At 37.1% G+C, this 25,724-nt stretch overlaps 1 protein-coding gene and 1 long non-coding RNA gene across 4 annotated transcripts in view; one reads left to right on the forward strand and one right to left on the reverse strand.

Annotated features, from left to right (window-relative positions):
* Positions 1-13,146, forward strand: part of LOC129482289 (uncharacterized) — a 42,177-nt gene extending 29,031 nt beyond the window's left edge. Inside the window, exons 3-4 of the long non-coding RNA XR_010121022.1 lie at positions 10,727-10,774; positions 12,920-13,146. This is a non-coding gene — a long non-coding RNA (uncharacterized lncRNA). The remainder of the gene's footprint in view (positions 1-10,726; positions 10,775-12,919) is intronic.
* The window catches only part of REC114 (REC114 meiotic recombination protein), a 108,385-nt gene that overhangs the window by 29,613 nt on the left and 53,048 nt on the right, over positions 1-25,724 (reverse strand). The gene's annotated exons all lie outside the window — the stretch shown is intronic.

Raw genomic sequence — 25,724 nt, forward strand, 5'->3', positions numbered from 1 at the left:
GGCCAAGGGTTCATGACTAGCCTGGGCAACATAATGAGACCCTATCTCTATTTAAAAAAAAAAAAAATACATCAGGAGTATTGCTAAATCAGCCTTAGAGTAAAATAACCTTCAAAAGGGTCAAACTGATTATTAGTAACTTAACTACTTGCTTGAAATTCTGTACTCTTTAAAGGAATACAACAAAAGTGAGCATGCAGCAATGTAAAAGTCACAATATCGGACATCTGATCAAAAAGTACTATATATACGAAAAACCAGCAACAATGACTAGTAGCCTTGAGAAAAATGAGTCAACAGAAACAAACTCAGAAATTCAAGAGATGATAAAATTAGCAGAAAAGCGTGTTGAAGAAGCTATTTCATGAATATGCTCTATATGACAACAGCAGCACGTTTGTCCAGGGGACAAATGGAAGTACACTATTGTTAAGTTTCATACATTACACAGGAAGCAGCATATATTTGAAGACAGACTGTGATAAGTTAGAGATGTATATTGTAAACCCTGCAACAGCCATGGTGGGTGGCGACAAAGGAGGAGTAGCTAATAAACCAATTGTGAAAATGAAATGGAATCCTAAAAAACACTGAATTAACCCAAAAGGAGGGAAAAAGAAACAAAAATAGATATGATAAACAGAAAACAACGAGATGGCAGATTTAAACTTACACAGAAAATCACATTAAATGCAAAGGGTCTAAACCCTGAAAAGAGGTTGTCAGGATAGATTTTAAAAGCAAGATCAGACGATATTCTATCTAGAATAAATTCATTTTGAATGTAAAGAAACAAATAAAACAAAAAGAGATAAAAAGATATGGCATTTAAACTCTAATAATAAGAAAACTGGAATGGCTATGTCAATCTCAGACAAACATGTCAGGTCAAGGATCATTACCAGAGATAAAAAGGAAGATCTCATTATGATAAAGGGTTAAATTCATCAAGAAAACATAATAATCCTGAATGTGCTTGTACCCAATAACAGCTATTCAAAATACATGAAGCAAAAACTGACACAATTGAAAGGAGAAATAAATCTACAATTAGAATTGGAAACCTCAAGACTCCTTTTTCAGTAATGGACAGAACTTGTAGGCTGAATAACATTAGGAATATGGAACACTTAACACAATCAACCAACTTGATCTGACATTCATAGAATACCTATCATCAGCAGCAGAATATACATTCTTTTCAAATGCACACAAAACATTCAAAAAGATATACCATATGCATGCCTTCCATAAAGACTGAAATAATATAGAGTAGGTTTTTAAAAGAAGAATGAAATACTACAGAGTAGGCTTTCTGGTCATAACAGAATTAAATTAGAAAAAAATTACATAAAGATAACTGGAAAATCTCCAAATATTTACAAATTAAATAACACAATGTGAAATTACCCATGGGTAAAAAAAATCACAGAATAAAACATTTTAAACTGAATGAAAATGAAAATACAACATAGAAAAAAATTGGGATATATAGTGAAAATAGTACTCAAATGAAAGCTTATGATTTTAAATACTTAGAAAAAATCAATAATAATATAAGCGTCTACTGTATGAAGCTAGAAAATAACAAACTAAACCGGAAATAAGTAGAAGGAAATAAATATAGAGCTTAGGTAAATGAAATAGAAAACAGGAAATTTAATGAAACAAAAATATAGATCTTTGAAAAAATAATCTCTGTCTAGATTGATCAAGAATAAAAAGTGAGAAGACACAAATTCACAACAAGAATAAAAGAGAAGATGGCACAACAGATCCCACAGGCACTAAAAAGATAGTAAGAATAGTACAACTTGGCTGGGCGCAGTGGCTCATGTCTGTAATCCCTGCACTTTGGCCCTCCAGAAAGTCAACAAGCAAAATGCCTTGAACATCCCAAAACACTATTGCCATGATCTTTGCACTTGACTGATCCGCATCTGCTCTGACTGGACCACTTCCACCTCTTTCTAGCCACTGCTTTGATTGCGCTTTGTCTTTAGGATCATACTGGTAAAGCCATGTTTCATCTCCTGTTGCAGTTCTTCGAAGAAATGCTTTGGGATCTAGATCCCACTTGTTAAAAATTTCCATTGAAAGCTCTGCTTTTGGGCCAGGCACAGTGGCTCCTGCCTGTAATCCCAGAACTTTGGGAGGCTGAGGCAGGCAGATCAATTGAAGCCAGGAGTTCAAGACCAGTCTGGCCAACATGGCAAAACCCCATTTCTATTCAAAAAATACAAAAATTAGCCTAGCAAGGTGGTGGGTGCCTCTAGTCCCAGCTACTCAGGAGGCTGAGGCACAAGAATTACTTCAAACCAGGAGGTGAAAGTTGCACTGAGCCAAGATCACACTACTGCACTCCAGCCTGGGCAACAGAGTGAGACTCTGTCTCCAAAAAAAGAAAAGAAAAGAAAAGAAAAAGAAACCTCTGTTCTTGTCTGCAGTTCATCTGGGCACAAGAGTTTTGGTATTCATCAACATAAAGTTTGTTCAACTTTAATTTTTCAGTCAGAATTGTGTAAGCTGAACCAATTGAGATATCTATGATGCTGGCTATTGTTTGTACTGTTAATCATTGATCCCCTTCAATTAGGGCATGAACAAGATTCATTTTCTCCTTGCAAACTGATGTGGATTATCTGCCACTATGGGCTTTATCTTCAACATTGTCTCATCCTTTCTTAAAATGAGTTATGCATTTATAAGCTGCCAGTTTCTTTGGGAACATTGTCCTCATAAACTTTTCATAAAGCATCATTGATTTCACTCTTCTTCCATCCAAGCTTCACCATAAATGTGATGTTTGTTCTTTCTTCAATTTTAGCAAAATCCATGTTGCTCTAATAGGGGTCGTTTTCAAACTGATGTCTCCTCTTTCTTAGTGCCTCAAACTAGATCCTGTTCAGACATGTTATAACAAGTTAGTAGATGTTTATTTTGGTGCAAAATAAATGAAATCCTTGTATAGATTTTTCAAAATATACACTTTCTATGAATTTTTGAAGACCCCTTGTACAAGGTCAATTGATTTCAATAAAGGTACCACAATAACTCAATGAAGGAAGTACCATCTCTTCAAAAAATGGTGCTGGGACAATCAAATTATCCATAGTTGGGGAGGAGGGGACCTTGACCCTTACCTCACATCATACACAAAGATTAACTAAAAATAAATCATAGACCTAAATGTACTAGCTGAAACTATAAAATTTCTAAAATAAAACATAGGAGAGAATCTTTGCCACCCTGGGGTAGAAACAGAGGACACAAAAATGAACCATAAAAGAAACATTTCATAAATCAGACTTCATAAAATTTAAAGTATTAGCTCTTCCAAAGGCAATGTTAGGAAAATGAAAAAGCAAGCCACAGATTAAGAAAAAATATTCACAACATATATATGTTAAAGCAAACTAAATGTGGCCTGAGAAAGACTCCATACTTCTATATTTGTGTCCTTGTGAATGAACTGTAACCTAGCTTCATAGGCAGACAAAACTGAAAACCTAACTTAGTAGTATGCACCAGTAACAATAGCTAAGTTTTGGCCCATCCCAGCGGCCAGACTTCAACCATTCATTCACTGCTGTGTGTTCAAACTGTGTTCGAATAAGGCACAGGCTGAGCTGTAACCCATCCAGCTGTTCTGTACCTCACTTCCAGTTTCTGTACCTCATCTCCCCCCCTTTTTTTTTTGTCTATAAATCTTCTTCCATCATGTGGCTGTGCTGGAGTCTCTGAATCTGCTGTGATTCTAGGGGCTGCCTGATTCATGAATCATTCATTGCTCAATTAAACTCCTTTAAATTTAATTCGGCTGAAGTTTTTCTTTTATCACATATCTGATGAAGGACTTGAATTCAGAACATATATATATATAAATATATATATATAAATATATATAAATATATATATATAAATATATATAAATATATATATAAATATATATAAATATATATATATAAATATATGTATATGAATATATATAAAAATATATATATAACCTCTTATAGACAACTCAATAGGCAAAATATTTCAACAGACACTTCACAAAGGAAGATAATACTGATGGCCAATAAACACATTAAAAGATACTCAATATAATTCATCAGAGGAACATCAATTAAAATCATGAGATACCACCAACACCCAGCAGAATGGCTAAAATTAAAGAGACTGACAATAGCAAGTGTTGCTGAGGATATGAAGCAAACAGAACACTCATGCATTGCTGACTGGTGTGTACAATGGTACAACCACTTTGGAAAACACTCTGGTGGTTTCTTACATAGTTAAAAATATACCAACAATATTACTGAGCAATTTAACTCTTATGTACTTACTTAGGGAAAATGAAAATATGTCCACACAAAACTTGAATACTAATGTTTATAACAGTTTTACTCTTAATAAATAAAAACTAGAAGAAACTCTAATGTCCGTGAATATGTATTGGATAAACAATTTGTGGTATATCCATATAGTGGCATACAACTCAGCAGTTAGAGAAAATGAATTACAGATACAAGCAACAATATGGGTGAATCTCAAAAACATACTGAGTGAAAAAAGCCAGACACAAAAGAGTTAATACAGATTATATGAAACCTCACAAAATATAAATTTAATCTACACTAAAAGAAAGCAGATAGATCAATGTGGGGAATATTTACAGAGAAGGGGCACCCTTTTAAGGGTAATACAAATATTCTACATATTGATTGTGGTGGTGGTAGTTACCCAGATGCCTTTCGTTGCATGTAAATTATATCTCAATAAAGATGGAAAAAGGGGGAGGAAAGACTATGCTGGCAACATCTTCCAAGAATCCTAAACTGACTTGAAGGACAAGTGTAAGTTACTGAGTAAAGAAGCAGGTAGTACGATACATTTGAAAGCAGAGAGGCAAGAAATAACATGCCATGCCTCAGAAGTACAAACCATTCCATATATGGCTGAAGTGTGTGTGTATACATGACAGTGGAAGGAGACGAGGCTGGAGGACAGGCAGACTCTTTGAAAAGGGCCTTTTCCGCTAAGCTAAAAATTCATATCAAAATGATCGTCTGCTTTTTCTACTTCCTGTCAATGTGGTGAAACACATTGATTTTTAAACATTAAGCTACCCTAGCATACTTTAAATAAACCTGCTTCATTGTAATGTACTGTCCATTTTATGTGTTCAATTTGAGTTAGGAACTATTCCCTTTTTCTATTATCTAGAAGAATCTGAGTTCTTCCTTAAACATCTGAAAGAATTCACCAGACAAGTTACGTGGGCCTACAGTTTTCTTTGTGGAAAGGTTTTAAATAACAGAAACAGTTTCCTTAATATACATTTTACTACTTAGATTTTCTATTCTTTCTTCCGTTAGCTTTGGTAAGTTGTATTTTTCAAGAAATTTGTGCATTTCATCCAATCAAATACATGATATAGAGATGATAAAAATATCTTCTTTTAATGTTTGTAGGCTCTACAGTGACATCCCCCTTTTCATTCCTAATATTATATCTTCTCTGTTTCAAGAAATTAGTCTTTGTAAGGGTTCATCAATTTTACTAATCTTTCCATAGTACCAATTTTGGGCTTTCTTCATTTTTTTTGTTATACATTTGCTTTCTAATTCACTTATTTCTCTTCTTTATTTCTTCTCTTCTATTTTCCTTAGGTTTGATTTACTGTTCTTTTTCAATCTGAGATAGAAGTTTAAATCCTTGATTTTCACTCTTACATCTTTTCTAATATGCTTGTACAACTACAGAATGTCCTCAAGCACAGCTTAGGCCAACAATTATTCAATTTTGGTATGTATACCATGTGTACTTGAAAATAATGTGAATTGTGTCATTCTAGGTACAGTGTTCAGTATGTCAGTTGTTGTTTTGTTTCATCTTCTACATCTTTACTGATTTTTCTCTGCATTTCTATTTGCTATTGAGAGGGGTGTGTTGAAGTCTCTCACCAGGATTGTGGATTTGTCCGTTTCTTAAGTATTTTTAATGCTAAAATAAAGTTTAACCCAGTCATTACCTCTGCTAAGACTTTCTTTATACTCCAGCCCATCCTGAAAGAGATACTCATCCTCTATGTCCCTGTAACATCTTGTGCACACCTTTGTCACAGCACTTCCTACCCTGTCTTGTGAATCATATCTGCCTAGTCTGTGAGATTCTTGAGAGCAAAGTCTATGTCACAAACCTCCGTATCTCAAGAATGACATTCAATAGGCATGTCTGTTTGATGAATTAATGAAAAAATGAAGAACAGCAATCCCATCTATGGCAAAAGAAAGTGTGGGTTAATTTCTAATAAACAAATATAATGAGTTGCAAACTCCTAGAAAGATTTAGAAATACTCTTTTAAAAGATAGTTACTGATAACATAAATGGACTATTTAAGAGAGAACCAGGAAAAATAAGGTTAATCATACAAATCTATTAATACCACTGCAAAGTACAACAACCACATAGTTCAGAGGCACATCCAGGGCAAAATGGGGCAGGGAGGTTCGTGATGGGGTGCTAGGTACATCTTCTAACAAATTCAACCCCCGAAAATCCCTTGCCTTTGGATATGTGCACCAATCCTTATTAAGAAATACAACAGGCCAGGCGCAGTGGCTCACGCCTGTAATCCCAACACTTTGGGAGGCCGAGGTAGGTGGATCACGAGGTCAGGAGTTCAAGACCAGCCTGGCCAACATGGTGAAACCTTGTCTCTACGAAAAATACAAAAATTAGCCGGGCATGGTGGCACACGCCTGTAATCCCAGCTACTTACGAGACTGAGGCAGAGAATTGCTTAAACCTGGGAGGCAGAGGTTGCAGTGAGCCAAGATCGTGCCACTGCACTCCAGCCTGGGCGACAGGGATCATCTCAAAACAAACAAACAAACAAAAAACCCAAAACGAAAAAAAAGAGATACAATTAGTCCATAAGGACCATCTATTTATGTAATTTGTTGAATCAATGTGTCATGAATTTTTTTAAATTGTGGTAAGATACACATATAAAACTATCTTAACCATATTTAACTGTACAATTCAGGGATATGATATATACATTCACAGTTGTACAACAGATCTCCAGAACTTTTTCATCTTGCAAAAAAACTAATATTCTATACCCATTAAATAACAACTGTCCATTTCTCCTTTCCCCCAGCCCCTAGTAATGACTGTTCTACTCTGTTTCTATGAGTTTCACTACTTTAGATATCTCATATAAGAGGAATCATACAGTATTTGTCGTTTTGAGACTGGCTTATTTCACTTAGCATAATGTCCTCAAGGTTCATCTATGCAGCATGACAGGACAGCCTTGCTTTGTAAGGATAAATAATATTCCATTATACGTAAATACCACATTTTGTTTACTCATTCACCCACTGATGGACACTTGGGTTGCTTCTACCTTTTGCCTACTGTGAATAATCTGCTGTGAATATGAGTGTACAAATATCTCTTTGAGACCCTGCTTTCCTTCTTTTGGATATAGATGCAGAAGTGGGATTGCTGGATCAGATAGTAGTTCTATTTTTAATTATTTGAGGAACTGCCATAGTGTTTTTCAGAGAGGTTGCACCATTTCACAATCCCATCAACAATGTATAAGGGTTCCAGTTTTTTTATATCCTTGCCAACTGTCTTAGTCCATTCTAGCTGCTATAACAAAAATGTCATACACTGGTGGTTTATGAACAGTGGAAATTTATTGCTTGCAGTTCTGAAGGCTGGCAAGTCCAAGATCAAGGTGCTGGCAGATTCAGTGTCTGATGAGGGCTTGCTCTCTGGTTGAAAGATGACATTTTCTCATCGTGTCCTTACATGGTGGAGGGGGCTAGCTAGCTCTCTGGGGTCTCTAAGGCCATTAATTCCATTCATGAAGACAGAGTCCTCAAGACCTAATCACCTCTTAAGGGTGCTTAATACTATGTAATGCTTATAATACTATTCCATTGAGGACTGGTTTCAACATATGAATTTTAGGGGGACACAAATTCAGACCATAGCACCAACACTTGTTACTTTCTGTTTCACTTGTTTGTTGTTTTATAGCAACCATCCTAATGGGTGTGAGGTGATAATTCATTGTGGTTTTGATCTGCATTTCTCTAATGATTACTGATGCTGAACATTTTTCATGGGCTTGTTTTGGCCTCAATGTGTCTTTAAGATTAGTTAGTATTCAGCCCCACAGTAGCAGCACATGCAGCAAAAAATAATTACAACCTTTCTTTAGTCTTAAAAATCAGACCCTGTAGCTCTTTTAAAGTTACAACAACAAATACATCCATTCATCCTTTAGGCCAAAAGATTACCTATAAAGTATATTGCAGAAGCAGTTATTCAAACGTATTGGGCCAAAGGCTTCTTTTTACGGCTAAAATAGCTGTCTGTTGTTTTTGTATCCCCAGCATGCATTCTTCATTTTCCTTTGGGAGATCACCCCTCCCCCTATTCAGAGCCCATGTGATTCAGACAAGGCTACTTTTCACCTGGCCCATCTCCAGGGGTGAGCAGATGATTCAGGCCTGGCCTGTCAGCATATCTAATTACTTCTGACCAAAGTAACTAGGTTATGAATAAGGATGTGATTTAAATTAGTAAAATTTAAGTAAATCCTGGGACTTCTGCTAGAACTAGGAAGGAGGAGCTCTCTTCCCATTAGGGTTATTTATTGTAAGGATCAGAAAAGCCTGATGTGGCCAGGAACCACCAGAGATCCTTCCAGAGGAAAACAGGCTGAGAGACAGAGACAGAGACAGGGAGAGACACAGCTAACAATATTGATTAAGCCCCTGACTCAATTGTGCTGGAGGCCACTCCTATCCTGGATATTTCAATTCCATGAAGGAATAAGTTATTTATTTTGTTTAAAAGAACCTGAGTTGGGTTTCTGTTATTTGCAACACAAAGAGTTTAATACCCAGCTTAAGAAGTATCATAGCAAACATAATTCATCTCTTTAACTGCTCAATTATCCAAATTTCCCTATCTAATTGCCATGCCATTTTAAAAACTCCACATCTCCTCATTTAACATAGCAATTAACAAATTAGTTTTTTATCTGAATGTTTTATCAACATCAGCAATATTCAACATAGTTAACCACTGCTTCCTTTGTGAAACACTTTTGTCTTGGCTTTTATGATCACACCCTTTCCTAGTTTTCCTCCTACATGTGGCAGTTCCTTCTTCGCCTACTCTGATCTTATTCTCTTCAACCTCCTCTTTCCCTTGTTCATTCTTTTACCCTCCCCCAGGCTATAGTCACCAGATCCACAGTTTCAATTGCTATTTAAATATCTGTGAGTCCCAAATCATATCTCTAGCACAGCCTTCTTTGACCTTCAAAGAACCAGAAGGGCTAATTGTTAAATAGTAAATGAGGACAAGTAGAACTGACATCCCTGCTTGAGTGTCTCAAAAACACCTCCAATTCAAACTGTCTGACACCAGGGCGGTGGTCATCACACATGCCTGCCAGGCCTGGCTCATCTCTGAAGTCCCTAACTTCAGTAAATGAGGCTACCTTCAGTTGAGTTGCATAAGCCAGAAACTTCAAAGTTTTCCTTCACTTCTTTCCCCCTCTCACTTCTAAAACACCACTAAGTCCAATTGGTTTTTGCTCTTAAATATCTTTTAAATAAATCTATTCCATTGTAGTCCAAGCTGTCATCTTCTTTATTTACTAAAACAGCCTCCTAAGTAGGCTTCAGATATCTTCTTGCCCACTCTTCCTCTTCTCCACAATACTGTGAGAGATACCTTTAAAAAAATTTTTTTTTCTTTGCTTGAGAGATACCTTTTTTATGTAAAAACGTAACTGACTCTGTCACTCCCTTGCTTAGAATTCTTTAACAGCTTCCTATTTCTCTCAAGCTAAAAACTAAATCTTTTATATGACCTACAAAGAAGTGGGAAGGATGAAGTATATAAACACTTGCACACCTAATTGCTAAATAAAAGACTTGAAGATCATAAACTGCCAATAAATCATAAAGACATTCTAGGACCTGAAACCTCTTAAGACAGAGGTCTACGGACACAGAACAAGCCTGTGTCCTAGTGAGGTTCTGTCAACTCCCTCCTCACCTTCCCTAATATGCATTTTGGGAAGAATGAAATCGATGGAGTGTTTTACAAAATACTCCAACTATGGATAGCATATAAAAATCCTTCACATGGCTGGACACAGTGGCTCATGCCTGTAATCCCAGCACTTTGGGAGGCCGAGGCCAGTGGATCACCTCTGATCAGGAGTTCAAGACCAGCCTGGCCAACATGGTAAAACTCCATCTCTACTAAAAATAAAAAATAGGCCTGGCATGGTGGCAGGAGCCTGTAATCCCAGCTACTCGGGAGGCTGAGATGGGAGAATTGCTTGAATCCAGGAGGCAGAGGTTGCAGGGAGCCGAGACTGCTTCATTGCACTTCAGCCTGGGTGACAAGAGTAAGACTCCATCCCAAAAAAAAAAAAAAAAATCATTTATAGCTTTATAGCCCCTCTCTTTGAGACTTGGCCCAGAATGCTGTCTACTTCATAGCATGGAGTACTGCATTCATCAATACAACCTCCAAGGTTCTGCAAACCTATGTCAATTTACTTCTCAGGACTCAGCCTGGGAGCAATCTTATCTCCTTGGGAGATCTTTCCATACCTCGGCTTTGATTTTTACCATTTAACTCTCTGTGTGAAATCTGTTTCTCTTGTTCTAGACTTTTGAAGATCATAAAAGTTCTCGGTGGGTTATTTTCAGGCTAGTGGTGAGTATCTTTCTAAAACCCCCAGATGCTTAGAACACTAACAATCAGAACCTTAATTTTATTAATAGTTAAAAGCTAGAGGCCAGGCAAGGTGGCTCACACCTGTAATCCCAGCACTTTGGGAGGCCAAGGCGGGCAGATCACCTGAGGTCAGGAGTTCGAGACTAGCCTGGCCAACATGGTGAAACCCTGTCTTTTCTAAAAATACAAAAATTAGCTGGGCGTGGTGGCAGGTGCTTGTAAACCTAGCTATTGGGGGGCTGTGGCAGGAGAATCACTTGAACCTGGGAGGCGGAGGTTGCAGTGAGCCGAGATCGTGCCATTGAACTCCAGCCTGGGTGACAAGAGCAAAACCCTGTCTCAAAAAAAAAAAAAAAAAAAAATGCTAGAGACTGGCCTTCATGTTCAGTTCCTTGTTAGTAAAATGGATTATGGGCAAAATATAAAAGTAGCTGTAGTGTGCCTTCAACACATCCCATATTCATAAAAGTTAGCCCATGTCTTAGTCAGTTGAAGCTGCCATAACAAAATACCAGAGACAAGGTGGCTTAAACAACAGATATTTCATTTCTCACATTTCTGGAAGCTGGGAGTTCTGAGATCAGGATACTGGCAGGTTCAGTGTCTGGTGACGGCTTGCTTCCTGGCTTGTAGACAGCCGCCTTCTTGCTGTGTGCTCATACATGGCCTTTCTTCAGTGGATGCACCAAGAGAAGGGAGAGAGATTTCTCTCTCTTCCTTTTCTTATAAAAGCACTAATCTCATCACAGGCTCCATTCTCATGACTTCATCTAAACCTAATTACCTCCCAAAGGCTCCCACTTCCAAACACCATCACTTTGTGGGCTAGGGCTTCAACATATGAATGTGGGCAGAGACACAATTCAGGCCCTAAAAGCCCATAAGAGTCGTCTGCCAAAATACCTTGAAAATTTGTAAGCAACATCACCAGTACAATAACTGCAGCAACCTGTAAGAATATGGATGTTTGCTGGAATATGTAAACATTTTTATTTTAAAAAATAATCATATGATCTGTTGGAGAAATCTCCCAGACTCCTACCAAAAGATAAAAGATAATACAATAAGTTATTTGGATGTATTAAATATATCTAAAGAAAAAGAAATCTGGCTAGGCATGGTGGCTCATGCCTGTAATCCCAGCACTTTGGGAGGCCAAGGTGGGAGGGTTGCTTGATGCAGGAGTTTGAGACTAACCTGGGCAACAGAGAGACACCCAATCTCTACACAAAATTAGCCAGGCATTGTGGTGCATGCCTATAGTCTCAGCTACTCTGTAAGCTGAGGCAGGAGGATCACTTGAGCACAGGAGGTTGGATCACTTGAGCATAGGATCACTTGAGCCAGGATGGCATCACTGCACTCCAGCCTGGGCAACAGGGCAACAAAGTGAGACCTTGTCTCAAAAAAAAAAAAAAAAAAAAAAAAAATCGGAGTGTTAAAGGCAGTAGTGCCCATTAGAGCACTTTTGAGAATGGAGTCTTAGCCACTGTACTTAAAATTATTCCAATTACAGCAAATAAATATACCTTCCTGTTTTCTCCTTTTAAAGTATTTTCTTCTAGTCTTTCTTTATATCTTATCATTGTTATTAAAGCATACTTATATTTTGAATTTTGCTGTCTTCACTTAACATTATTTTAGCATAAGCATTTTTTTCAAACTGCTACCTTTTTGTTAGGATTATAATTTTTAATGCTTATCATATAGAACCAACAATTTATAAAAACCATTACTTTAATGTTGTCCATTATGAATACTACCATTTTATCCCTATTAGGAATAACATTGTGACAGACATTTTTAGATGTATACTTTTTTTGTATCTTAAATTATCTTAAGACAGATCTGGAGAAATAGAATTGGGTCAAAGGTTAAAAACTGTGTGCTGTGGTAGAGGGTAGTCTTGATATATATACTGGCAGATGAAGAAAACATTTTAGAAAAACAGTGTGCTACGTCACCAGCAGTAAATGAACATACTAACTTCATTACATTTTTATCAACACACAATATATTAAAATTTAATTTCCTCTTATTAAATAAACCAAAATATTTTACTTTAATTTCTATGTCTTTGATTACCATCTATTTACTCTATTCATTTATTCATTCAACAAACAGATGCCAGACATGATGGCAGACTTGGAAAAAATAACAGAAGACATAATCTCTGACCTCAGAGAGCTTATAGTTTAGAGCTGAAGACAGAAAACAAGAAGAGCAACCAACCAACAAAAGCCACTGATTAAGTGCCACAACCCAGCAAATACAAGATGCTGTAGGGATGCACCAAAAATGGCACTTACCTTGACCTTAGCATCCACCTCGTTTATACAGACCGGATTCATAAAACCCACTCATTCATGACCTTAGGTACTTGGAAATGGCTTTCTGAGAAGGTTATGTCCAAGCTTCATTCTGATTACTACTGAGATTGAACATATTTCTGTATGTCTGTTTATTCATTCTTTTTGTGAACTGTTTGTTCATTTGCTTACTTATTTATAAGTTGCTGCTTTTAATTTGTGTGAGCTCTTTGTTAAAACAAAAATTTGTCATTCTGTGCTCTAAAGATTGTTTCTAGGTTTTTAACATTAAAAATACATATATACACATAAAACACTATATATGTGTACATACATGTACACATACATGTGTACCCATATATAGTATCTATTTAATATTTAATACATATGTACAGAATCAAAAGGTAAAAAATATCTTAGAGAGTAAATCCTCTTCTCATTTCTGTCCTCCAGCCACCCAGGTCCCCTCCCTAGGGATAACCATTGAAATTTTACCAAATTCTTATAAAGCCTCCAGAACAGGGGTATCCAATCTTTTGGCTTCCCTGGGCCACCTTGGAAGAAGAATTGTCTTGGGCCGCACATAAAATACACTAACATTAACGATAGCTGATGAGCTTTAAAAAAAAAAAAAAAAAATCTCATAATTTGAGAAAGTTTGCAAATTTGTGTTAGGCTGCTTTCAAAGCCATCCTGGCCCACATGTTGGACAATCTTGTTCTAGACGTATTCTATGCATGTGCAAGCAAAAATATATATGTGATATATTTTTATTTAAGTTATACATACATAGTTTCCACTTCTGTGGACAGTCTGTTTATATCCTTTGCCCATTTTTAATTGGGTTATAATTTATCTTATTAATTGTAGATATCCTTTATATACACAGGAAATGAACACTTAGTCTTGAGTTGATTTGTCTTTTTTTAAAACTTTATGGTAGTTTTTCCATGCAGAAAGTTTTGAATTTTTTTATGTAGCAAGCTTTATCAATCTTTTATAGATTCTGAGCATTTCTATCTTATTTAACAAGGCCTTGTCACTCCAAGACTTTAATTTTTTTTAGTTGGCTACGGATTTTATTTGATATACCAAAGTTTTCTACTTTTATGTAGTTAATATCTGTTGATCTTTTCCTTGGTGATTTAAAAATCCTTTCTAAGGCCAGAATGTCAGTACACAGATGTATACAAGTACCTTCTCTCAGACTTGTATTGCTCTTAATCTTCTAAGGGGCCTGTAAGTTTGATGGAGTTATTTGCCTCTTGAGTATAGAGATGAGACTTATAAAACTCATTCATTTACATTTATCTCCACAAAAGATTTACAGTTGTAATAATGGTTCTACAAATGATTGCATTTAGTGTTGATGAACATATATATGGCTGTATTAAACTATAATCCTTAGCAAACCAAGCATATTTATATTGTTTATAGTTAACAATTTCTGATCTAATTCCTGAATTATTATATATAGCACTTCTACTTGCATTCATTTCTCGTGGCACTTCACCCATGTTTTATCAGCACCGCAGGCATCTTTTTAAATTTTCAATTTTTAGATTTCACAAGCAGTAGTAATTATAACAGCACAGTGAACCAGCTGAGTTAGGTATAATGCCACCTCTTGCTATTTCAGTACAGTTTAGACAATACTAAGTGACGTTAAAAGCAGAATCAAGACAACATGACAACAGAGCTTTTAAAAAATAGAAAGGTCACAACTCAGAACCTATTTCTCAGTTCTATCTTCCATTATTAGAAAATATATGTGATAGAATATCAGATACAAAAAAAAGTAAAGCTTTTATCTTCTAAGAAATAGCAAAGCTTTTTTAAACTTTTCATTTATGGAGCCTATTCCATAAATAAGTAATAATAACATTTTATAGAAGCTTTCTGTATAAAATGGCTAAATCAATATGAAAACATTTGTTTACAAAAAGGAAAAAAAGCAGGGGGTATCTCCATTCTTGTCAGTTCAGAAAGGATGTGCTCTGCAGATCCCACTTCTCAGGCATGCCCTCTTCAACTGCTCCATTAGTAGGAATAAAAATAAGAGAGCCTTTTCAAACTAAGAGCATGACATCACAATAGCTACAATAATCAGGGTGTAATCAGGAAATGTTCTACCAACTATAACCAGGGTAAGAAGGAGAAGTGCAGGCCGGGCGTGGTGGCTCACGCCTGTAATCCCAGCACTTTGGGAGGCTGAGGCAGGCAGATCATGAGGTCAGGAGATTGAGACCATCCTGGCTAACACGGTGAAACCCCGTCTCTACTAAAAAATACAAAAAATTAGCCAGGCGTGGTGGCGGGCACCTGTAGTCCCACCTACTCAGGAGGCTGAGGCAGGAGAATGGCATGAACCCGGAAGGCAGAGCTTTCAGTGAGCAGAGATCACGCCACTGCCCTCCAGCCTGGGCGACAGAGCGAGACTCCATCTCAAAAACAAAAAAAAAGGAAGGAGAAGTACAGTTGAATGTTGGATAAGAAAAGGCCCTACACAGGGGAAAGGGCACTGGTAGAACAGAAAAGCATCCTAACTAGCTTGTGCCAAAGGGATGGGTAGAAAAATCTACATATGGGCCAACTGGACAAAAAACTGTTTTCATAAGAATCTTGGTGGATTTAGCAAATCAGGGGCCAACAGGTTGAGTACACATGGTAGAGCCTGACCAATAACAATCCACATGTGTGAAACTGGTAAATTTACACTGACCAAATATCAAACTAAATTATAGAAAAGGTTTAAAACTTTTATACATGAATATCACAAACATAGTGAATCTAAGGTTGCACATAAACATTTACAGGGCACTGACTAAATTTTAGGTGCTGTGCACAGTTAATTTTAGGTGCTGTGCACAGTTATTAAAAGATAAATAAGACATAGTAAGAGCTCACAGACTAGTGAAGAAGATAAACAGGAACATGTACATGTTTCCCAAGCAGATAAGGAAAAAAAATGTCACTTGTGAGGACAGCAAATGCAAAAGTACAGAGGAATAGAGGAACATGGCATGAACAAGGAACAGAATGTAATTTAGTTTGGCTAGAGAAGAGGATGCAAGTTTATTATTGCAGAAATTTAAGCAGCCCAAGGTTCAGGGTTTCTTAACCCAAATTAAGATAGAATCCAATAAAACGTCTATATTTTTAAACAAAACCCATTAAAACAAAACCCACAAAATTTTTTATACAACTTATAATTCATGAAGTCATTTTTTTAATAAGTAACAAAAATAATTTAAAAGACTCATTCCAAACTAGTTCAACATATAAAATCTGTAGCCTGCGCCTGCCTGCTCCTCTCTACCTCAACCTCCACCAAGTATATTCCTGAGAAAAAGTTTAAAATGACCCATTTCCAAACCTGGAAGAGAAGCAAAGCCAAAGCAGCATAAATCTATAACTACTCCTAAAGAAACCCAGAGGAGAAGAAGCAACTGCTGGTCATATGGGCAGGAAGGAGGGGCTAGGATTCCTCTTGCCAAACAAGAACACGGTCCAGGATGGGATCCAACATCAGTAGGGAGCCCAGTGGTAAAGAACTGTAGGTTGCATTCCAAATCAGTAGGAAAGGTTAGTATAAGGACAACTGATAATCAATATGAAAAAAATACTGAATTCCTATACAAAAAGATAAATTCCGGAAGGGTTAGAGAAATGTGAAAAACAAAGAAATATAAAAATATTTCAGGCCGGGTGCAGTGGCTCACGCCTGTAATCCCAGCACTTTGGGAGGCTGAGGAGGGCGATCATGAGGTTAAGAGATCGAGACCATCTGGGCATGGTGAAACTCCGTCTCTACTAAAAATACAAAAATTAGCTGGGCATGGTGGTGCGTGCCTGTAGTCCCAGCTACTTGGGAGGCTGAGGCAGGAGAATCACTTGAACCTGGGAGACAGAGGTTGCAGTGAGCCAAGATTGTACCTCTGCGCTCCAGCCTGGGTGACAGAGCGAGACTCCCATCTCAAAAAAAAAAAAAAAAAAAAATTCCTATGGGAGAATTTCTAAGATATAAAAGCACAAATAAATAGGTTGATAATCCATCTACATAAAAGTTTAAAACTTATATACAACAAAAGCTAACATAAACTAATTGAAAAGCCAATAACAGACTGGGAAAAAAGATTTACAACCTGTGTAACTGGCAAAGGACTGGTATCCAGAATATATAAAGGTCTAAAATCAATAAGTAAAAGCCAAACAAGCTAGTAGGAAAATAGGCACAGAACAAAAACAAAAATTCATAAATGAGGAAACCCAAATTGCCAATATGAAAAGATGCTAAAACTTATTATAAACAGGAAAATAAAATTTTAAAACATGAGATCCCATTTCACATCCCCCAGATAACCTGTAATTTGTTTTAATGTTGCTTATTTCAAGCATGTATGAAAGTAGAGGGAAAAATAAAATGAACATCCATGTACCCACCCCATAATGTAACTATAATTTATTCATGATCAATCTTATTTTATCCCTATCTCTACTGCCAGATAATTTTGAAGCAAATCCCAGGTATTGTATCATTTTTTTTCTGTAAATATTTCAGTTACATCCTTAAAAGATAGGGAAAAAATTTAAGTCAGATTTATTGAAGTTATACCTCAATAAAAATTGAGGTATAAACATACAGTAAAACTCACCCTTTTTAGTATACAGTTCTATGAGTTGTGTGCCACAACTCAGTTGAAACACTGGGGAATGTATGAACTGGATTGTTTCCAGTTTGGGGTGATAATGAATAAAACTGCTGTAACCATTTGTGAGCTAATTTTTGTGTGAAAGTAACTTATTTCTCTTGAATAAATACCTAAGAGCCTTTATTACTGGGTCATATGGTAAGTGACTATTTAACTTTACAAAAAATTGCTAAATTTTTTGCCAAGTGGCTGTATCCTTTTGCATTTCCAACAGCAAAGCATGACAGTTCCATTTATTCTGCATCCTTGCAAACAGTTGTATTATAGTTCATTTAATCTTGGCCATTCTAATAGATATGTAGTGGTATCTCATTGGAGTTTTAATCTGTATTTCACTAATAAATGCAATCAATTCAGTAAGAATTGAAGCATGCATAGAAAAATATTCTCCTTTATGCAAATAATAGTCTACAAATAAGTTTTGGAGGTAACAGGATTCTAAAGAATGTGCCAGGTTCCATAAAATCAACATAAAATTTTCAAATATTTATGCTCTGAACAATTTTAGCACTAAAACTTACTTAAATGGAATCTAAAACTAATTACATGTGACCCTTCAACAACACAGGTTTGAACTGTGCACATCCATGTATAGGCAGATTTTCTTCTGCCTCTGCCACCCATGAGACAGCAAAACCAATCTCTCCTCTTACTCCTCCTCCTCATCCTATTCAATATGAAGATGATGACAATGAAGACCTTTATGATGATCCACTTCCACTTAATAATATATTTTTTCTTCCTTATGATTATTTTCTCTATCTTAATTTATCATAACAATACAGTATGTAATACATGTAACATAGAAAATATGTGTTAAAAATTATTTTACTGGTAAGGCAGTCAACGGTAGGCTATTAGTTACGTTTCAGTGAGTCAGAAGTTATACCTGTATTTTCAACTGCGCAAGGGGTTGGTGCCCCTAACCCCTGCATTGCTGAAGGATCAACTGTAGTGTAATAAGGTGATGTTACCATGGAAATTTAATTCTCAGCTTTTATATTTTTGTTTTTTTCTATAAGATGTGTTATTTAACAATGATATGAAGAATACAAAGTATACAAATGTTACATTCTGTATCTAAAATTCCTGGCATTCTGTCATTTTTTTTTTTTTTTTAAGAGACAAGGTCTTGCTCTGTTGCCCAGGCTGGAGTGCAGTGGTGTGGTCATAGCTCACTGCAGCCTCCAACTCCTGGGCTCAAGCTATCTCCAGCCTCAGCCTCCTAAAGTGCTGGGATTACAGGCGAGAGCCACTGTGCCCAGCTCATAACTCTTTGAGTTGCATTTTCCACAATGGAACTCTCTTAAATACTCAGTTTATTTTCAGAAGAATATGATCTTAATATCATTACATAAGAAAATAAACTCTACTCAGGAACTGCACACATTTAAGTATTCACTGTTCTGATGGTTGCATCTTTGTATCTGTTCTGATTATTTGATGAAACATTTATTCTCAAGAATCAAACATAAAATCAGCTTGCTTAAAAGTGAGTCAGTTCTGTCCTTCTTTAATAATAAAACTGGTGGCCAGGCATGGTGGCTCACAACTGTAATCCTAGCACTTTGGGAGACTGAGGTGAGTGGATCAATTGAGGTCAGGAGACGGAGACCAGCCTGGCCAACATGGCGAAACCCCAGCTCTACTAAAAATACAAAAATTAGCTGGGTGTGGTGGCACATACCTGTTATTCCAGCTACTTTGGAGGCTGAGACATGAGAATCTCTTGAACCTGGGAGGCGGAGGCTGCAGTGAGCTGAGATGGCGCCACTGCACTCCAGCCCGGGAGACAGAGCAAGACTCTGTCTAAAATAATAATAATGCTGCTGATGATGATAAAACTGGAAAAGGCTCACAGGATAAACTCTTATCACCATTTGGAACCCTTCTATGGCTTTTTATTTTTACCACCTTTCCTTCAATAGAAGAAGAATGACAAGGGATACTTAGGTAAAACGCACCTTGCCTTAAATTGTGCTACACGTTTCCACACTACATGTAATAAGAACTTGTTTCTTTTAAACTTTAGTTAACATTTATCCAATGAGATTGAATGGCACACCTTCACAGATGTGTTACAATAAAATATACAGTTAGTAAAAATTGTGTTATTTTACTTCAAATTATCATAACCTCATTTACATGGATACACTTACCTAGGTACTAAAAATGGCTTAATGGATATGCCTTAAATTCTCACATACTGTATATAAGTGATGTGAATCACTGCCTTCCCAAACAAGGCCTTTGAGCCATGTCCCACTCACAACTCCTGTTAAGTGGGTAGTAAGCCAGATGACTCCTCCCTCAATACATAAGACCATGGGGACACCTGACACAAAGTGGGCCCATCACAGGCTGGTCCATATCCTGGGGACAGAGGTTCTAAGGATGAATAAGAAGGGAAAGATCAAATGCTATTTATAAAATGGATTCATCAGAGTTCAGAGGAGGGAGTGGGAGAAGTCCGGAGAAACTCCCAGTTTTGCAATTTGGGTAATCAAGAAAATGATGTTACCAGCAGTGAAAAAAAAAAAAAAAACAGTAATTGAAGAGAACAGGCTTTAAAAAACAAACAGATGTTTAAAAAATTAGCTGTAACTTATATACAGCAAAGTATTATACACATATCTTAACTTTACCACTTGATACATTTTTATACACACATATATTTATCCACCATCCAGGTCAAGATAGAACATTTCTAGAACCTAGAAGGCTCCTCCATGCATGAGCTCTCCCCAGTGAACAATGCCTCCACCTCAACTGCTGCCAAAGGTACCACTATCCTGACTTCTATCACCATAGACTAGTTTTGCCTTTCTTGAAAAAGTAAAAATAAATGCACATGTGCACACATACACACCCTTTCGTCGTATCTGGTTTCTTTGGGGAAACAAGTTTTTTTTTTTTTTTTTTTTTTTCTATTTCTGTGAAGGAAGGAAAGGGTGATAGCAAGTGGGGATGAAGAAGATAAGAGGTTGGTTTATTACTTTCATTCACATATATTTAACACCTATGATGTGTTGGCATCTATGTTAGGCATAGAGAACAGGTGAAAAGAGCTTGGTACCTATCCTTAAGGATTCACATTGTAGAGGGAGAGACAGGTAAATGAGGAATTATATTTGCAGGCATTCTAACAGCAGGATGGTCAAGGTGCTAAAGAGAACACAGGAAAAGAGTGGCTCACTTTGCTTAGAGAGGTCATGGAGGACTCCAACAAAGACTGAGTTGGAAAAAAAAATCATGGTTGAAAAATTTGCTAAATGTTGATACTCTAAAGTTGGGTGATGGATGCATAGGGTTTATTATATTATTCTCTCTACTTCTGTGTATGTTTGGACAATATCCATAATTAAAAGTTTCTAAAATTTAAATTGTGTCTTAAAGCATGGATAGCAGCTAGTCAGTAAGACAATAACATGCCAAGCAGAGAAACATTAAAAGCAAGGGTGAGAAGCAAAACTGCAGAGTTTTCAGGGACCCACAAGTCATTTGAGGGAAGTTGTAAGGAAACAGGACTGAAAAGTTAGGCCAGGACTAGATCACTAAGGTCCTTGCATTCCATGCTAAGAAAGCCTGGTTTTATTCTAAGGCAATTGGGAGCTTTGAAGAAACTGGAAGCAAGAAAATTATCTGACCAGACTTGTATTTTTAAATGATTATTCAGATATTAGTACAGACTTAATAAGAGACTAAAGAAAGTGATCAGTGGGAGATTACAGTAGTAACCCTGACAAGAGATAACGAGGACTAAACTGAGGTAATGGTAATAAAGATGTAGGGAACTCAAATGTTAAAACTACTTGGTTTTAATATGATTTGTCAAAAACTACCCTGTTGTCCCTCAACCAAACTGAAAGATTTAACACAAAAGGCTAATTAGACAGCAAGTGATCAAACTGGATTCTGGTGAATAAGTACTTAATTTTGCTATTTAGAACACTCTCCACACGACCTTGCAGGAATGAAAAATATTTTTCCCTAATACTTGCCTCCTCATAACTGGTTTCAGGTCAATTATGAGATTGGTGCAAAAGTAATTGCACTTTCTGCTGGCAAAATCGCAATTACTTTTGCACCAACCTAAAGGAATCAGAGTAATTCATTCAGAAGTGTTAATGCCTTAAGAGGTGTTTCTTTACAGTGCCTATTGCGCTTGCCATTGTTATCTGGAGAGTTTTAAGATACCTGGTAGACCAATGACATGGGGAAGAGTTTAGCTGAGCACCATTCTGCAAACAAGTCAGTAGCCAAAGACCAACAACAACAACAAAAAATGAAATTTCAACCTATGACCAAAAGTTAAGCTAAAGCCAAAGGTCTGAAGTTCATTCATAGCATTTGTTGATTTTAATGTCTAAGAGGATTTTACAAAACATCCATCTCCAAAGTAACTGACACGAAATAGCATCCCTTAATAGCTTCAACGCCTAATGTTCACTTTTATACACATACGCAACAAGGAGGCAAGGCTATTTCTAATCTTTTACTGTATTAGAGAACACAGAAGGTGTCTACTACACAGCCTAAATCCATTAATATAATAATTTACTGTGATCTTATTCTCTAATTCTGGTTTCATGCCTTTATTTGGTAATATTCATTAAAATGAAATAGAAAAAGACCTTGTGATGTAAAATCTTTCTTTAGTTACAAATGTTGAACAAAGCAGAAACTCATTTATTCTTCCCTGGATATTTGAAGTTCAAATACTGCTATTTCTACTCCCTGTTCCCATCACTGATAATTGCTGAAGTCAGGAAATCTTATTAGAATTTGCCACCTCATGGTGCTCAGGCAGGTCGACCTATCTAGCAGTTTAATCTACTATTTTTTGCCCAATTATTGTGACAGGAAGAAATAAAACTCCCATCCCCAAAGACAAAATAAAACATAAAAAAGGAAACACACACACACACACACCCCTACCTTAAATCACAAACTTAGCATTCAACAGATTCTCCAAATACCTACAGCAAAGAGGATGGAGAAACAAATGATCTCGGGCAGTGGATGTATGTATTGATTCAGAAATTTAATGAGAAAAAGTCACATCAAGGACTTCTGTACACAGTATTGTCATAGGTATCTAAAAAGACTCACAAAGAAAACTGGGAAAAAAAACAAGAGTAATAACATTCATAACACCTTATGGTTTTGTGTGCTTCACACATCCTTAAAGTATACCAGAGATAACATTTCCAAATCAAACAATAGCTTGAGGTACAGGAAAAATTAAGTTAATGTTGTTTTTATATGCCACATTTAATTTAAAAATATTTTGTCACATGAAACAAGGGAATTTTGAAAACTAATAGTCAAAGAAATAGATTACTATTGCATGATATTCTAGGGAATTCAGTAATTATTTACTGTACACAGCAGAATGTGAAAATAAATGCTGCTCTGTGTTTCTGTGACTTACTTTTGGCTTCCTTCTGCCTTTCATCTCCATACAACTGTTCCTCTCCACTTTCATTCTTGGGCCTCCCTATAGAAATAAGTGGACACCCTAAAAGAATTAATTCTTAAGTCAGCCCCTGAAAAGAGCCCCTGTTCTCTGAATACCATTGTGGCATTTAGCAACAAAATAATGACAATATTACTATATGTTTCACAGTCTATAGTTTACAAATCTATTTATATACCGCAAGCAGATATTATTCCCATTTTATGAGAGAGGGCACTCAGGGTAACAATAGTTGAATATTTTGCCTAAAGGTGAATTTCATGGCACATAGGAAGTTAGAGTAAGAACCCTGATATTCTAACTGATAGCATGGTGCTAGAGACTAAAAGACTAAAGAAAAGTGATCAGTGGGAGATTAGTGATAGTGACAGATAATGATAGTGATGGATAACCTACAGAATGAAGTGAGTATCTATGAGTCCATACTGATAGAATCAAATAAATATATAAATAAATAAGGGAAAAGGGACAACCCTTTATTACAGTAGAATTCCAATTAGTACATGCAGAAGGAATCACAGAAATAGGAAATTGCCATCTGGCAAACACCAGAGCAGTAACTGTTGCAGGCAAGAATCACCAATTGAGGCCGGGCGCGGTGGCTCACGCTTGTAATCCCAGCACTTTGGGAGGCCGAGGCGGGCGGATCCCGAGGTCAGGAGATCGAGACCACGGTGAAACCCCGTCTCTACTAAAAATAAAAAAATTAGCCGGGCGTGGTGGCCGGCGCCTGTAGTCCCAGCTACTCGGAGAGGCTGAGGCAGGAGAATGGCGTGAACCCGGGAGGCGGAGCTTGCAGTGAGCCGAGATCGCGCCACTGCACTCCAGCCTGGGCGACAGAGTGAGACTCCGTCTCAAAAAAAAAAAAAAAAAAAAAAAAAAAAAAAAAAAAAAAAAGAATCACCAATTGATGCTAAAACTAAAACTAGTGGACAAGAGTATTGTGAGAATGAAGGTGTTTTCATACTTCAAAATATCTCCTGGCAACATAGTTGTTAATTACAAAGAGAAAAGGAGTAACTACAATGGAGAAAACTGGCAGATATCACCTTAACCAAGTGATAAAGGTTAACATTACTAGTAACAAGATATATCGATATCATGTACCTCCTGTGATAATGAACTGAACATCTCTTCTGTCTTTCAGAGACACTTCACAAGATAACTGGCTAGTACTCTTCAAAAGTGTCAAAGTTATAAAAAAAAACAAAGACTGAGGAGCTATCCCAGATTGAAGGAACCCAAGAAGACATAAAAACTAAATACAGGCCAGGCGCGGTGGCTCACGCCTGTAATCCCAGCACTTTGGGAGGCCGAGGCGGGCGGATCACGAGGTCAGGAGATCGAGACCATCCTGGCTAACACGGTGAAACCCCGTCTCTACTAAAAATACAAAAAATTAGCCGGGCGAGGTGGCGGGCGCCTGTAGCCCCAGCTACTCGGGAGGCTGAGGCAGGAGAATGGCGTGAACCCCGGGGGGCGGAGCCTGCAGTGAGCCGAGATCCCGCCACTGCACTCCAGCCTGGGTGAAAGAGCGAGACTCCTTCTCAAAAAAAAAAAAAAAAAAAAAAAACTAAATACAACGTGGAATCCTAGGTTAGATCCTGAACCAGCAAAAAACATAGTATGACAACTTCAAATTTTGAATAAGGTCTGTAGATCAGTTAGTAGTATTGTGTTAGTGTTAACTTCCTGGTTTGGATTACCATTCTATGCTAAATATTAACATTTGGGGAAGCTGGGTGAATGGTATAAACACATTCCTTATATTACGTTTGCAATTTTTTTTTTTTTTTGGATGGAGTCTCACCGTGTCATCCAGCCTGGAGTGCAGTTGCGTGATCTCAGCTCACTGCAACTTCCACCTCCCGGATTCAAACAATTCTCCTGCCTCAGCCTCCCAAGTAGCTGGGATTACAGGTGCCCACCACCACCTCTGGCCAATTTTTGTATTTTTTGTAGAAACGAAGTTTTGCCATGTTGGCCAGGGTGGTCTCCAGATCTCAAGTGATATGCCCGCCTTGGCCTCCCAAAGTGCTGGGATTACGCGCTCGGCCTACTTTTGCAACTTTTTTTTTTTTTTTTTTTTTGAGGAGTCTTGCTCTGTCACCAGGCTGAAGTGCAGTGTCACGATCTCAGCTCACTGCAACCTCCTCCTCCCGGGTTCAAGCGTTTCTCCTGCTTCGCCTCCCGAGTAGCTGGGACCACAGATGTTCACCACCACACCCAACTAATTTTTGTATTTTTAGTAGAGATGGGGTTTCATTATGTTGGCCAGGATGGTCTCGATCTCTTGACCTCGTGATCTGTCCGCCTCGGCCTCCCAAAGTGCTGGGATTACAGGCGTGAGCCACTGCACCCAGCCAACTTTTTTCTAAGTCTGAAACTATTTCTAAATTAAAAGTTTAAATAAAAAAATGTTATGCTGT

Source organism: Symphalangus syndactylus, chromosome 5 (assembly GCF_028878055.3).
Source record: "Symphalangus syndactylus isolate Jambi chromosome 5, NHGRI_mSymSyn1-v2.1_pri, whole genome shotgun sequence".
NCBI lineage: Eukaryota > Metazoa > Chordata > Mammalia > Primates > Hylobatidae > Symphalangus > Symphalangus syndactylus.